This window comes from Tyto alba, unplaced genomic scaffold (assembly GCF_018691265.1).
Source record: "Tyto alba isolate M040663 unplaced genomic scaffold, T.alba_DEE_v4.0 Super-Scaffold_40, whole genome shotgun sequence".
In the NCBI taxonomy this organism is placed as follows: Eukaryota; Metazoa; Chordata; class Aves; order Strigiformes; family Tytonidae; genus Tyto; species Tyto alba.
The window spans coordinates 28,580,019-28,594,439 of record NW_024881316.1 but is presented as its reverse complement, the minus strand read 5'-3'; the positions used below and the strand labels follow the sequence as shown (position 1 = coordinate 28,594,439).

The 14,421-nt window shown below is 37.4% G+C and overlaps 1 protein-coding gene and 1 long non-coding RNA gene across 6 annotated transcripts in view; both read left to right on the top strand.

Annotated features, from left to right (window-relative positions):
* DLGAP2 (DLG associated protein 2) overlaps nucleotides 1-14,421 on the top strand; it is a 477,131-nt gene that overhangs the window by 116,370 nt on the left and 346,340 nt on the right. The window contains exon 1 of one of the 5 annotated variants that reach the window (XM_033009920.2): nucleotides 9,066-9,112. The exons of the other annotated variants lie outside the window; for them this stretch is intronic. The gene's annotated coding sequence lies outside the window, so the exon portion shown is untranslated. Of the gene's footprint in view, nucleotides 1-9,065; nucleotides 9,113-14,421 lie in introns of those variants that run through there. 5 annotated transcript variants of the gene reach the window in all.
* On the top strand, nucleotides 3,373-4,539 carry LOC116965659. The gene is made up of 3 exons (XR_004409525.2): nucleotides 3,373-3,512; nucleotides 3,657-3,835; nucleotides 4,306-4,539. It is a non-coding gene; the product is annotated as an uncharacterized LOC116965659 (long non-coding RNA).

Below are 14,421 nucleotides of genomic sequence, written 5' to 3'. Positions count from 1 at the left end.
TGAATCACAATTCATCTGTATTTTGACTTCTTCCTGGCATAGAATGGACAAGGAACATCAAATACAGCTTCTGACAGAGCGCTTTTCTGCTGGAGTGCTTGTATGATCCTCTAGGCTGTGACCTGACATTCCCAGACTTGTCATAGCTCCTGATAGCTGGACTAGTCATTTCACAGAACTGGAACAGTCTTAAAGATTTTCCTTATGCTATTTTTTTCCTTTAATTTAGAACCACTGAGTTACCATCTTTCAATGATATTTTTAAAACAGTCTTAAGTGCTTGCAATTTTTTTTTAATAAACTGCATTTTTGCTTTTATGACACATTTTAACTTACAAATAAGTCAGTCTGGAGTTTTGATATGCATTTTGCAGTCAGGGTAAAATGTGAATATCAAGATGGAGTTGCAGGCTTAAAGGCATGAAAATATCAGTAATTTTGTTGATTATGAACCCAGAAGGTCTATTGCAATTGCCTCTTCCTTGATGTTTTGTGTAATACAGTTCATGGGATTTCCTTTAAATAATATTTATATGAAATGGACTCTTTTACGTGGAAAAAAAATCTGATTATGATTTAAATAGTCATTTTTCTTTTTATCTTTGTGTTCCGAATGCACATTTGAACCACATAGTTATTAGCAGTTTACTTTAGTACCATTTCAACCCCCAGTATATCTTTTTGATAATCCTATTGCAGAAGCATAAATTGTACCTGGTGCCTGTATGGGACTTTATATTAATTAATCTGCAGTTATTTCTTATTTCCTAATGTAGTGGTTCTGTAGTGTTCAATCAGATAGTCATTATTGTACTTGTCTTTATATCTTTCTGTGTATTTGGGTTTCTTGGAATGGCTTCATTTGGATAAACAAACTTTTTACTTTTAAGAAAAACAGGGCAAGACACAAATCACTTGGAGAGTCCCTGACAATACTTGCAGATCTTTTGTACTGAAAAATGTGGAATCATTAAATTTACCATACAGCATGCAATTGTAGGCAGGGGAGAGAGTGCTGGCTTATTGGCTGTTGGATCTTCTTTTTCCTTCTTTATTTTTTTCCCACCTGTTATGGCATTGATACTGTATCCAGGACTCCTGTGAAGTAGCACAAATAAAAACTCAATGTTTTACAAATAAAATAGTTTTTAATTGTTTTTCTCAGTAAGGACTTCTTCCACCTCCACACTAATAAGCATTATTCTGTACTTCAACTAGCTACCCACTCACTTTCTCTCTTTAAAGAATTGGCTGTCCCAATTACCATTGAGAATTTTCAGTGTCTCATTAAATTTGGAATAGTAGGCAATTTAATCAGGTGGCGATCACTGTAACATTACAGAAAATGACCTTTAGAAAGTGTATCTTACAAATTTGGATACTCTCCTTTATCAAACATATTCTTGGTGTTTGCTTAGTTTATAGTTCTCTTTGGGGAAAAAAAAAAAGTGACTTGTAGACAGCACTGGTATGTGTTAAAAAGTACAAAAATACATTTCTCTCTGTATTATTTGTATTTAATTTGAAGTGTCATCGCTTGCATGTCAAGCAAATATGAAATTCCCCCCACACCTATTTGGACAAGTTAAAATCAAACATGGAGCTGACTGAGGGTGCGGGATATCGGCTACAGCATCATTCTGCAGATGAAAGCCACCTTCTGGCTTTCTTTTTTCCCTACTTGTAAAGAAGGAACCTTCTTGCAGACGGAGGTTTTATGTTAGGAGTTGTGACTCAGAGCATCCCCACGGGCGCCCGTGGGAGCTGCGGGGAGCGGAGGGTGGTGCTGCAGCAGAGTCCCCGGCGTTCCGTGGGGCTCGATGGGCTCTGCCGCATGGCCGGCGGCTTGAGCAGCTTCCAGAGAGACCTTGTCCAGAAATCCCCGGAGAGTTAAGACATCTCTCTGCCAAAAAGTGTGCTTAAACTAGGGCCAATATCTCGAGTAGGAAAGCTGCCAGGCCACAATGAGTTTTACGCTGGCGAAGTGGGGTTTCACGTGGCACAACTGTAACGAAGCACGCTAAGCCTTTCAGTAGGGTTGCTGACTCTGTTCCATAGGAGTTGGTAGTTTATAACTATGCTGGTACAACAAGCCCTTGCAGACTTAGCTTTTAGTTTAGCAAATTTAGTTGTGTAGTACAAGCAAGTTCTAAAGCACCCGTCTTTCCCTTGTTGAGTTCAGATTACAAATCTGTTTTTGTGTCTTGTCGCTGTGTCCATGAGACTGCAAGCACATGTAGTCCTTAAAAATTCTGGGCTTTGCAGCCTTACCCTTAGACTGAAAACCCTAAAACAGCTAAGATACAGGGCTTTTTTTAGGGGTAATCTAGACCAGTTAAAGCTGTCTACTCATGCCATTTTGGGGCTCTATCTAGAGTCTGCATCACACAAAATGAATAGCAAGTTGGATAGGTAGGATATGACTTCTGAGAGTGCATATATCGCCTCTTCTCTATCACTAACGTAAATTAGGTATATGCCCTGGGGTATAAGATCCAGTGTATTTTGTATTTCTTAGACTTTAGCATGCTCTGAGGGTCTAAATATCTTTTTCATATTGAATTACATTGTGTATGTAGTGCAACATTATTTAGCACTGCTAGCTAGTGAAGAAGAGATGGCATCCTCTTCTGTGCATGCTGATCTCTGAATTCCTTTAGCATCATCATTGTATGTTTCTTCAGATAGGCCTCATATATCTGTATCAGAAATACAAAAGTATTTATGTCAGAGGCAGGACTAAGAGTACATTATAATAAGAGGTAACTTAAAGGTGTTATTGTTATAGCGGTTCTGTTCCAGTTTTGATGATGAAATCTGAGTCAATTCCTTGCACAAAAAGAACAGCAGTTTCATGAGATCAGAATTAATGAAGATGCATCAATTTCTTCTCTCTGTGGATTGAAGAAATTAACAAAAACCACTATGACAAAATTTAGCATCCCGTTTCTACCCTTTCTTATTTCCTGAGTACACAGGCAAGAAGAAAATTTAACAGTGAAACAGTATTTAATACTCTTTCTTTCACTGTTATTGAATAACAAAAATTTTCAGCAAAATGAACCTCAGGAGAGAGGCCAAACTCAAGAGCAACTAAGTGGAAATTAAAAACTAAAAGAGAGAACTTTCAATGTCTATTTACCTAAAGAGAAGTGGATTCCCTGTGCTATCTTCTGGTTTGAAAATCACTTCTACAAAATATGAAACCAGAACATTAAAATATTAGCCACTGATACTCACACAATGTTGTAATTTGTTGAATCTTTCAAGATTCTGCTTTGAGCTGTTGTCTCTAAGCAACACATCAGGCAGTATTGCACTGTTTTGTATGACTATAAAATATATATGTTTTTTTCACCTGAAGTTGATAAAACCTTTGAAGACACCTATGTTAAATGGTGAATTAGTTGGTAAAGGCCAGAAGATTGATATCTGATTGTTTTGACTTCTCACTATGAGACTCAACTGGGAACGCTGCTCATCAAAAACTCACACTGAACTGGGAAAAAAAGGTAAGATTAAGAAACAGGAAACAGTGTGCTTTTAATATCTTACAACACCTAAAATTACAAATAAGTTTGTTTGTTTGTTTGTTTTTTTTAAATATTGTGTTCAGTAAAGCATGATTTTAAGGACGTACCTTTATCCTTATTCAGAGATGTGAATTACTGAGTACATAAGAGATGAATTGAAGAAAGGTCTGAAGGGAATTTTACAGATGTCCTAGTCATGAGAAACTTTGCAAAAAGCCTGTGAAGCTGCCCACAGTTCTGAAGCTGTGAGAAATCTGAAATGCCATGGATGACTAAAATTGCTGAGGTTAATGGACTTCATGGTAGGTATTATGAATGTCATTTAACTGCACTGCTTTTACAGAACAGAGTTTTCCTCTTCTAATAATGTTAATTATGAAGCATATGTATTCTGAGACAACATAATGGATGCTATTGTTCCATTTGTGAAAACACTTGACGTTTATCAGTGCTGATGAGGGACAGCATACTGCATAATTCTGCCACACTTAATTTTATATTGCACATAATACAGCACTACTTCAGATACACTTTTTCTGCATGCTGGTAGAACATCACAGTTTTCTTCTTCATATTAGAACATACAGTAAAAAACTGCTCCCACTTTTATTATAGTAAAGAATGTGAAGGTATTGGATGAGGTGCACTTTAATGTTTTAGAAAATGAGTGAAGGCATTCTTCAGCCTAGTGAGTATTCTTTTTGAAGAAAATCAGTCTGATCTTCAATATCTGAAAGTTTCTAATTAATTCTTTTTTTTTTTTACTCAACAGGTCTCCTGTCTTTTATCCCTGGCAGAACTATTTTGGAGTAAATCAAGATGTAAACAAAATTACCAAATGTCATGCAACTAGTGGCATGGGCATAAGAGCTGGTAGATGGCAACGTCTGCGAAGAGTAGAGTTTTATGTTCAAAACAGTCTTAAATCCTACCTCTTTCCTTATTTTCCTCTGGGAAAGGTAGATGAGAGCCTTTCAGTTTTGTCCTGGATATGTAAATATGTATATCTTAATAAAGACCACTGAAAATTTGTATTTGTCAGTTTTGGTGTTTTGTTCTTGCTGTCATGAGCAAATGAATCAAACAGGCAAAGACCTCTTTCACTGAGGTATATCAAAAAGACTTCCTACAGAATGATGAGATTTCATCAAATATTTGTTACCTCTATGCAGGAGAGGTATTACTCTAGGATTAGAATTATTCCTAGAATTTTATTGGTACCTCCTTACCTCCATAAGATTAATGCTAATTGTGTTGTGTGTCACCCCTCCCCATAACCCAGTTTCAACTGCCTGAATTGTTTGGGATTGAGAAAGATTTTTCATTTACTATAATGACAGCAAAGTTTAGAATATAATAGAGATTGACTATACCTCACTATTTCTGGAGCTGAAGATCGTTTTTTCTGTAATATGTAAATCCTACCAGATTCTAGCAGGTTCAAAGCCTAAGTAAAGTGCATATTCTAAAAGTTTTGTCCTTTGAGCTGCATTTAGCCATTTCTGAAATATTGTGAATAAAACACTCCCTGCCTCTACCTTACAAGCAAGGAAACAATGATTTGGAGATAAGTGCCTGAAGACATATTCTGCTGTTCATCACTCTGAGGTACTAAATTACAGAAATTCCTATAATGTTCCTCTCCCTCATGCCCATCCCTAACAAACTGTTTTATAGAAGGCTTAAATTAATAATATTATAACACTAAAATTCACAGCTGCTGTTCAGATCCTTATTTGGGTGCTGTCACTGTGAGTACTTCCAGACTCGATAAAGAATGAAGTTCTCTCCCCACAGTGGTGTGGCAAAAAAGGGCACACTAATTCCATATGTTAACAGACTGGTTTAAAGACATACCTCACAAAAATGATGGGTATAGACAAAGTGAAAATAGTAGTTTAGGAAAAAACATGGAAGATGTTGATGTTAAGTATGCTTAAAGCACTGTAATTGAGGAAAATCCCCATTGGGTTCTCCATGTGCTTGTTCTCAATGAATGTATGGTTTTGGCTTCCTTTGAATGATCTGTCTGCAAAGGAAAAAAAGCAACCAAAATGCAGGTTTTGTTTCCTGAACTGAGAAATCTCTTTGAGCCTTTTATACACACACCTTTTGTAAATGTATTTTTAATCTACAGTTCTAATTTGGTTTGGACTCAGTCTTCTGTGAAGCATCTTTGAAGTTGTTTTGAGTTAGAAAAATATATATATTTATCTTACTACTGGCTGAAAATTATCTCATTGCTGGTGGTCTATATGAGATAAATCTAGTCCCTAAAAAATTCCATTATAATAGAGAGAAAAATCTACTCAATTTTATTATTTTCAGAGAAAGATAATTTTCTGAGCCTTGTAAAGCTTGTCTTGCCACCTCATTTAGAAGGGTGGCCCCATTAACCCTCATGATGTGGGAAGTATGAGCGAAGGCTACTGCTGCTGTCAGTGCTCTTTTGGAAAAAAGAGGGCTAAGAGTCTGGAAAGGGCAGGCTTAGTTTCATTATTAATGTAAGTAGGCATGCTCTGTAATGGGGCTTTATTGGGAAAAAAGTTCCCTTTCTGAATCCCATTAGCCTGGAGCTCTTGCATTGCTGCTGCAGATCCCTGGCCCCCCCAGCTGGACAGAGGCACCACCCTGCCAGACCTTGGAGTCTGTGGCTGCTGTCACCAACATGATAGGATGGAATAGAATCAAATTGAACAGATTAGCTCAGTTTAACGGGACGTGCAGTGGTCATCTAGTCCAACTGTCTGACCAATTCAGGGCTGACCAAAAGTTAAAGCATGTTATTAAGGGCATGTATACTTAAATACACTTAAACTGTATGCTTTCCTCTTGAACTCCTCAAAGCCAAACAGATTATGACTACACTCCTTCTTTGAAGGAATGGAAGGGCAATTATAAAAATGTGGGAATAACAAAGCATTTATCACAACCCTGTGCCGTAAACTGTGTGATTGAAATGGTTGCACGTAACTTTTCTTTTCCCTCCTTGTTGGCTGTATTGCACATGTTGTCACTGCAGCTCAAATTCAGGACTTTGTTGTGCACCAAATGCTTCATAATCACACTGGAGTCATCACTAGAAGTTGAACCCTAAAAGTTTTATGAGATTGTCTGTATCACCAAATTCAAGAAGATTATGCTAGCCCCATATGTGTTTGGCGTTTAGATCAACGCTTAGGGAAAATCTCATCAAACAAGGTAATCCTGTTGTCTTGAGCTGAGCAGGAGAAACCATTAATGTTCAAGGTGAGAATTCAGAAATGAGCTATGTGTTATGAAATGTAGATGCATACCTATTAATTTAGTAGTTTCTGAATGCTAGGAAGTTAAATGGTAGGAAAGAGATTAATTTCTTACTGTTATCAGCACACAAAGTACAATGTAATATGCCATTAATTTACCTCATTCAGTGGTTTTTCAAAGTTTCTATCTTAAAAGCTAGTGATGCAAGACTTGTTTTCTGTGCTGTCTTTTATGGAACCCTTAGTTCAAGGAGCCATAGGACTCTGGATCATAAGAAAATCACTGAGCTCCTTCTAGTAGCTGGAAAGTCTGTAATTTTCTTTTGTATTTATCTCACAAATCTCTGTCTCAATTCTGTACTGAATTAACGCAGAGTCACCCAGGAGGCAGGAATGGGGTCTCCCAGTTGGCAGCTGGTTCCCTGGCATCTGTTTTGGATCAAGAGGCTAAAGGATTTGACTCTGTAGTTCTTGGAAATATATGGCTTCTCCGAGCATCCATCTCCCCTCTTAGGAAATAACAATAAGAATATATTCACAAAGACACTTTAGGGGTTAAGTAATTAATGTTTTGAGTAGCTTAATGCAGAAGCACTTTGTATGATTAAGTAGTGCTTTAATTAATTAGTTTAGGAATTTGATAATGTTCTGTGTGGACTCCTGCTGTGGTTCATTTAGAAGAATGCTGTTTGGTCTTCCCATTGGGAGTATAAGGGATGGTGTGCCCAGAACACAACCACAGCCTTTGTCTCAGTTCCTCCAAAAGAGACAGGACTCATTAGCTATTATAAAAGTTCTGTTTCTTTGTGTGTAAAAATGTTGGAACCCAGAGGAAATATTGGTGCTGTTTGGCAGGACTGTGTATATGACTGTCCATGATTTAATACCAACTGCCTATTTTCCTAGCACTTCTCTTGATCCTTGGGACTAATAGACCAGATACCTGTCTTAAAGTACATCTGATATAATTCTTGGTATGTAGAACCCTGAAATAAAGTTGGAGGGGATTCTACCAGGTTTTCCCAACTGGTTCTTTGTAGCCAGCTTGCGTCCCATTTGGGCTACTTGGTAGATGTCAAAGGGACGCAGCAAGAGTCAGGCCCAATACCTAAATTCCCATCTGCAGAATTCCCAACTAAATTCCCAAGTACAGAAATAAGAATAGTTGTATGTGGTTGTGCAAGTTTTTACACCTACTCAATAATGGCTTCATTTTCCAAGCTGCTCTTCCCACTGAATACTGCAGATAAGGCACTATTTAGAAATGCAGTCCTGACTGTGATGGGCATAATGGCTAGTAATCATGACAAGAGCATCTATGGATCACTGTCCTTTTACATTTCAGGAGTAAAGAGAACTCTTTGGTAAACATATTTATTCTTCAATAAATGAAAGATAGAATTGCAGTCTTCGTTATGGTAAACTGAAATAATCCATGTTCACATTTCAGAGGCAGTAGCCTTCAATTACAGGGGCAAACGTACATTTGGATAGGAAAAATAGTGAAGTGCAATTTTTAGTGAGAAAATACTGCCTGCCCTGTTTTTTCTACACCTTAAAGAAGAAAGGGAAGAGAGATTATTTCTTGATACAGTGCAGATGTATCTCTCCTTCCAAACTGAAAAGCTTTTGCAACATGTTATTGCTTTGCCCCTTGAGGCCACCATGCTTACAAATGCCCCAAGTACATGACAAATTTTAGCCACAGGGATAGTTCCCTAATATTTGAAAGTCACGACAGTCTAGCTGTAGGTGGGTAGTCACCTTTGGGCCTTAAGTTTAGGCTATTCATCTATGCAAGTGCTAAAACTCAGCTCTACTTTTGTAACTTTTCTCCACTTTGCATCAGTTCACTTGTGCCCATCTTCAGTTGTTAGCTCTCTGCCTGGTGGCTAGCATGATGGAGCCTGATTCCAGATTGTGGTTTCTAGATGCTATGGAAACAGAAGTAAATATTTTTACCATTTTTTTTTGTATTTCATATTATGTAAGTGCACTGGTAACAATGCATGGCACAGGGAATGCAGTAATTGAATGTGCTGTGCAGAGCTTACCCTTTGTTGCTTAGCAATTAAATGTATGCACGTAGCAGCAGCACTGACAGAAATGCTAATAAAAGGTGACAAGTTATATCTCCAGAAAAAATTACACAATTAAGAAAAAAATCTCCAGCAAGATACAGGAGCAGCAGCAAATGGTACATACTGATAGATCTTGTCCCTCCTGAAGGCAAGATCTTCAGGTACTGGCCACTAGAGGGGCTGAGATGATGGGAATAGAAGGTACCCACATTTATAGCATGGGCTACAGACACACAGTTGTGCAAACATCATGGTAAGGCTTTTTGCTGTTGTTGTTGTTCCTTTATTATTTGTACATATTTTTATCTGTAAAATGTCTAGAAGCATGTTCTGTTTTCTTTGTATCGTTTTCCTCCTTGGTGTTCAGGTTTGCAGATTTTTCACAGCATCTCTTTCAATTGAATTTCTGAGTTTCCTAGCAGATCCTTGTGTCACAGTATAAGGTTTTATTTATATAGCATGATGCAATCTATCGTGTTAACGTAAATAGATTTCTCTATAAAACTGGTTCTTTAAGAATATGAAACTGCTTTTTTTTTTTTTTTTTAATTCAGAGCAAACATGAAGCAGAGGAACTGCATTGTAGGCTGCAATTCTCAAAAAAAAAAAGCACAGCATTTAAAGACTCCTTGCTTTCTGGGTTTTGTATATCTAACCTTTCGCTGCTTCGGTCTCATCTTTAGTCTTCTTCCAAAATCTCTGTCACTTGCATTGTGCTCAGGAATTGCACCGCTTCTTGGACTGGTTAATACTTATTAAAATACTTGCTTTGCTGTGGATAAACATAGTTGTCAGGCTTATTTTAGAGCTTTTTGGGAACTGACTTGCAACATTGTTGCATGAAATTCTTTTCACTACATTAAGAGAATCATTTACAGGCTGGAAGTAATTGCTCTTGAATTGTTTATTAATGTCTGTGGTATTTAGCAAATATTTCTAGTTATGTTCAGGATTTCAATACTTTTTCTTCTAGCAATTCTCTTTGGTTTTTTAGAGCTTTTCCTCATTAGATTTCTGCTCACCAAAGTGCTGATTCTGCACTTGACAGTCTGCCTGCATAGTGAATTGAAGGATCTGGGCCCAATTTTGATCTATTTATATTATAGTCCATTTCATTTTAACTGAATGCAAGTACTAATTTGGCCGCACTTGCTTTCAGCGTTATCTCAAGTTGTGCCAAATCATCAGACAGTCCATTTGGAGTTTGGAGGGCTTTGATGAAACTCCTGCATTTTTGGTCAAGTGCTACTGAAAAATGCTATTTATCAAACAAAAGTAACCTAACTCTTGGCTTGGTTCAACAATCCCCACTCCCTGTCTCGTGCCTTAGCAAATAAGATGGACCCTGAATCAACGCAGATCAGATAGCGTTCTGTGGAAATAAAATGAATCTAACTACTTTTAATTCATGTACTATACCTCTTAAGAAATAAAAATAAAAACATACTGCAAAAATAATGATGATAATTCAGAAAATTACTTGACCTCTCTCCTCTGGCATCTTTATGAGTGTATTGATAGAACAGTAATTGAGATAACTCTGCACACAGAGCAATGCTGTCATACGATGCAAGCAGCAAAAGGCTATTCAGAGAGATTTTTCGAGCTGGTCCACCTTATGTTCACTTCACTTGTTATGTTTTTCCCAAAAAGGAGTCTTTTAGCATGAGTTAAGTAGGCAGGCATTATCCCATACAGATTAAAGTACATCTCAACCCTGAGGCAGCTCGGTCAAGGAGATGATAGTGCAAGATAGAAAGGGAGTAGAAGAGCAACAGATCATTGTGCTAAAATATCTTATGTGCATTTGGTTGTGATCTTTTTAATGAGATGGTTTACAACTTGTTCAGGACATTGAATCAAACATCCGGAAAAGGAAAGATCTGAATCCACTGGGAAGATATAAAACCAAATTTCTCTGAGTTGTCTCTTCCTTTTTCCTCCTACTCCAGTAAATGTTATCATGACAAAAAAACCTTTGAGAGAATCAGTTTGATTTTTGAAATACTTTTCTCCAAATGTTGCATTTTGAAAGCTATTTCCAAATAAGCCTGTGCTATCCAGAAGTAACAGAAATATTTAATGCCCTAGAAAGATTTTTAAACATATTTATCTATTCCTTCCTTCCCACGTTACCCACAGTGACATGCAAACATGGTGTGTGCATGTGTGTAGATATGTATGTATGTCTATATAATGGAATGTGAAAAAGAAAATACTTTATAGAAATGTCTACTTAAATGTCTGCCTGAAAATGCATGCAGTATATTCTTTTTTAAGTATCCTCCTCCTGGTAGTACCTTCACTCAGATTCTCACCATTCCCATGTAGTGTTCTGTAAATACCCTGTGAGAATGACTAGCAGGGAGGATGATCTTGCATAACAGGCAGCTGACTAATTTAGACCAGGAACATTGATCTACAATGACTGAAATAGTCTCAGCCTTGTTCCGATTTCGACATTTGAAGTTTTGGGATTACACTCATGGATACTTCTGTAGTTCAGTCTCCGGAAATCACTGTTCATATATTCTACCATTTTCAGGTAGAGCAAGAAATGGATAAACCATTCAAAATATCACAGAATAGGTAGGATTTTGTGTTGTGTGTTCCTGACACATAGAGAGGGCTATGTTAAATTTGTATAAATTATCTCTATCCTATACCACTTCTTTAGATATATATCATAATAGACCATCTTTTCCATCTTTCTGAGCATGCTGCCTTGTACTCTGTACATTTCATTCCATTCACCTTTCTCAGCACTGTGCTTTGACTTAAGCTGTTCTTCTCTTTTATCCAATTAGATTAATTCAGGTTTGCATAAAGAGACTGCCTCCAAAACCTTACTGAAATAATGAAAGCTGTTGTCCATCTCTCACCTGTATCTCCTTCAGTTTTGGACCACCTAAGTACAGACTGGGACTGTGGGGTACACTAATGGTGTCACTTCTGTGGCCACCTAGCCCGCTGCTTTTTGAGACATTGATTTAAATCAGTGCTGGACCCTGCAAAGAGGCAGGACTTGCTCGAGGATTGGTCTGTTCTGGGTCTGAAGCCAAGGGACGAAGCTGAGCTTGCAAAGTGGGAATGTCTTTGAGCATAAGTGATTGCTAATCAGTAGAGCCACTCGGAGGTCAGCTGTGGTGTTTTCATTTGACTGATACTCAACTCTTACCATAGTTGTTTATACAGATTCAGTGCCATTAAGTAATAGGTGTATGTATTTGCAAATATATGTAAGAGCCCAGTGGACTCTTTCTTTGCCACCATTGAGCTTGCTCTTCATCCATGCTCTTGGACTTCTGTTGGAAGAGACCTTAAAAAACTTCAGATGCATTATTATACATGTGTTACATAAATATACATACATCTTATATTCTTTGCTACCATAAAAATATGACTCATCACTGCAACTAATTTTGTTTTGAATAACAGCGAACTGGATCTGAATTCCTAAAGTAGGAAGAAGTTAGGGAAGAAATGGCTATGTACTTTGCTAGCTTTCTTTTAAGCAATAAATCCTCTACAAAAAAAAAAAAAAAAAAAAAAAAAAAACAAAAAAAACAAAACAACCCTTCATGAAATACATGCCCAATAAAAAAAAAAAAAAGCCAAACCTAGAACTGTAAAATTTGTTGTCTTTGCTTCTGTTCATCTAACTTTGTATTCTTATTGCAAAAATACATATTAAGTGAGGTAAACACAGGAAAATAATAGGCTAAGAAATGAGTAGCCAGTTGTGCAATTAAACTTTATGAGAAAAGGAGCATGCATTTTTTCTTTTTTCCTCAAATATGTCTTGCTTAGAGTAATCAGCTCAGCAGTTTTAATCTTAAATTGGTTCACATTAACTGCTTATACCTAACTTGCAGAATGCATCATTATGAAAAAGGTAAACTTGTTTTTTGAGCCAAAATTTTGTTCCTCGTTAACAATCACCAGAAGAAACTGATGGGTAAAATTTAGAACACTATTGTATAATAAATGAGTAATCTGAGAAAATTTAATGCATAGACAACAGTCTCTCCTTGCTGTGCTGTTGCTCAGATACACAGCTTGTCTGAATCTAAATATATTGATTTATAAAAAGTGCATATTTGGTGATACATACCCCATGAGCCTGAGAAACAGTGAAAGGAAAAAATAATATTGATATAACTGGGTGCCTATTTGAATAAGCCCTTACAGGAGTACAGTAAGCTACGTGGAGTTAAACTTTTAAAATTGCATTACAATACATATTTTGGCCTGTGACTGGGAGAAAAGGGAGTTCAGAGGCATCTACTCAAAGGGGGTTTTTTTTATTCCTGATCAGTGCAGAACAGGAGCTCTTCTGTGAGAATAGCTTGGCACAAAGCCCACATCCCAGCAATGGAGAGGATGAAGTTAGATTTGCATATTGTTTTTAAAGTGTGTGATTTGGTGGTCTCAGGCTCCTTAACAGTATTAGTATGTTTCTGGAGATATTTGTTAATTGATCAATAGGGAAGAATAGCTTGTTCCTTGTTCAGTAGTGAAAGCCTTTGCAACAGAAAAGATTATAAAGATCCTCTGATAATATCAGCATTTAAAAACATTTCTTTAACTTTGTATTAACTACTGATGCTCTGTTTGCTACTGAATATAGATGTGCTTGTCAAGATACTAGTGAGAAATACCTTGGCTGTTTGTTTCTTATGAGACACTTGTGATAAGGAGTTCATGAACCCTTTGCCTTTGGGACCCATTCTCTTCACCAGAATGAGAGTAGCCTTCAATCTGTGGTATTTTATGGATGCCGCAAAATCAGTCCAGGAGGCTTGGTGTTGGAGACAGTTCAAAGAAAGAGGTAGGTTTCAGAGAAAGCTTGGTTTTATTTTCAGCTGCTGAGACTTTGCAGAAGGTGAGGTGGCTGAGGTTTGCTCCCTCCTGTTGGCAATCCCTGCCAAGAGAACAGCGGCATGGAGTGCTATTTTGAGTACGTGCTGAACTGTGGATAAATAAAAGACCTTAAGAGTCACAATTATGCCATTTTAATAGCTGAGGGAATATTTGCCCTCTAGATGGAGCTGTCCACTTGTGTTACGACAGAGTAGACTACAAGCATAAAGACTAAGGATGAAACGTTTCTCCTGTAAGACTGGTGGGCAGAGCCCTGCAGCCAGCAATGCCCGGCTCAAGCATGGCAGTGAATAAATATTGCAAGCTCTCCTCTGCTTGTCTTACAGAGGTGGGTAAGGTGGAATAGGCTGCAGGGCAGATTTCCCTGTTTATAGCAAAGACTTTTATGCCTGTTGCCATCCCTGGCTGTTTTCTCACAGGCTTTCTCTACTCCCTCTTCTTGTCCATCACTTACAGCTCACTTTGTCTCTTAGCATCTTCCAGGCCCACAAAAGTTGCCATTTCCTCAATGTCTTCATTGTCAGTTTAAATCTATCTGCCAGCTGTGTTCTATATGATAATGACTTTTTTATAGCTGTGTTTTCTTTATACTATGTGCTCAATTGCTATGACAGTGAATCTGCACTATATTTGTCTGTGCTTTAGGTGAAGTGGGGGCATGTTTTCTATGTGCTTGTA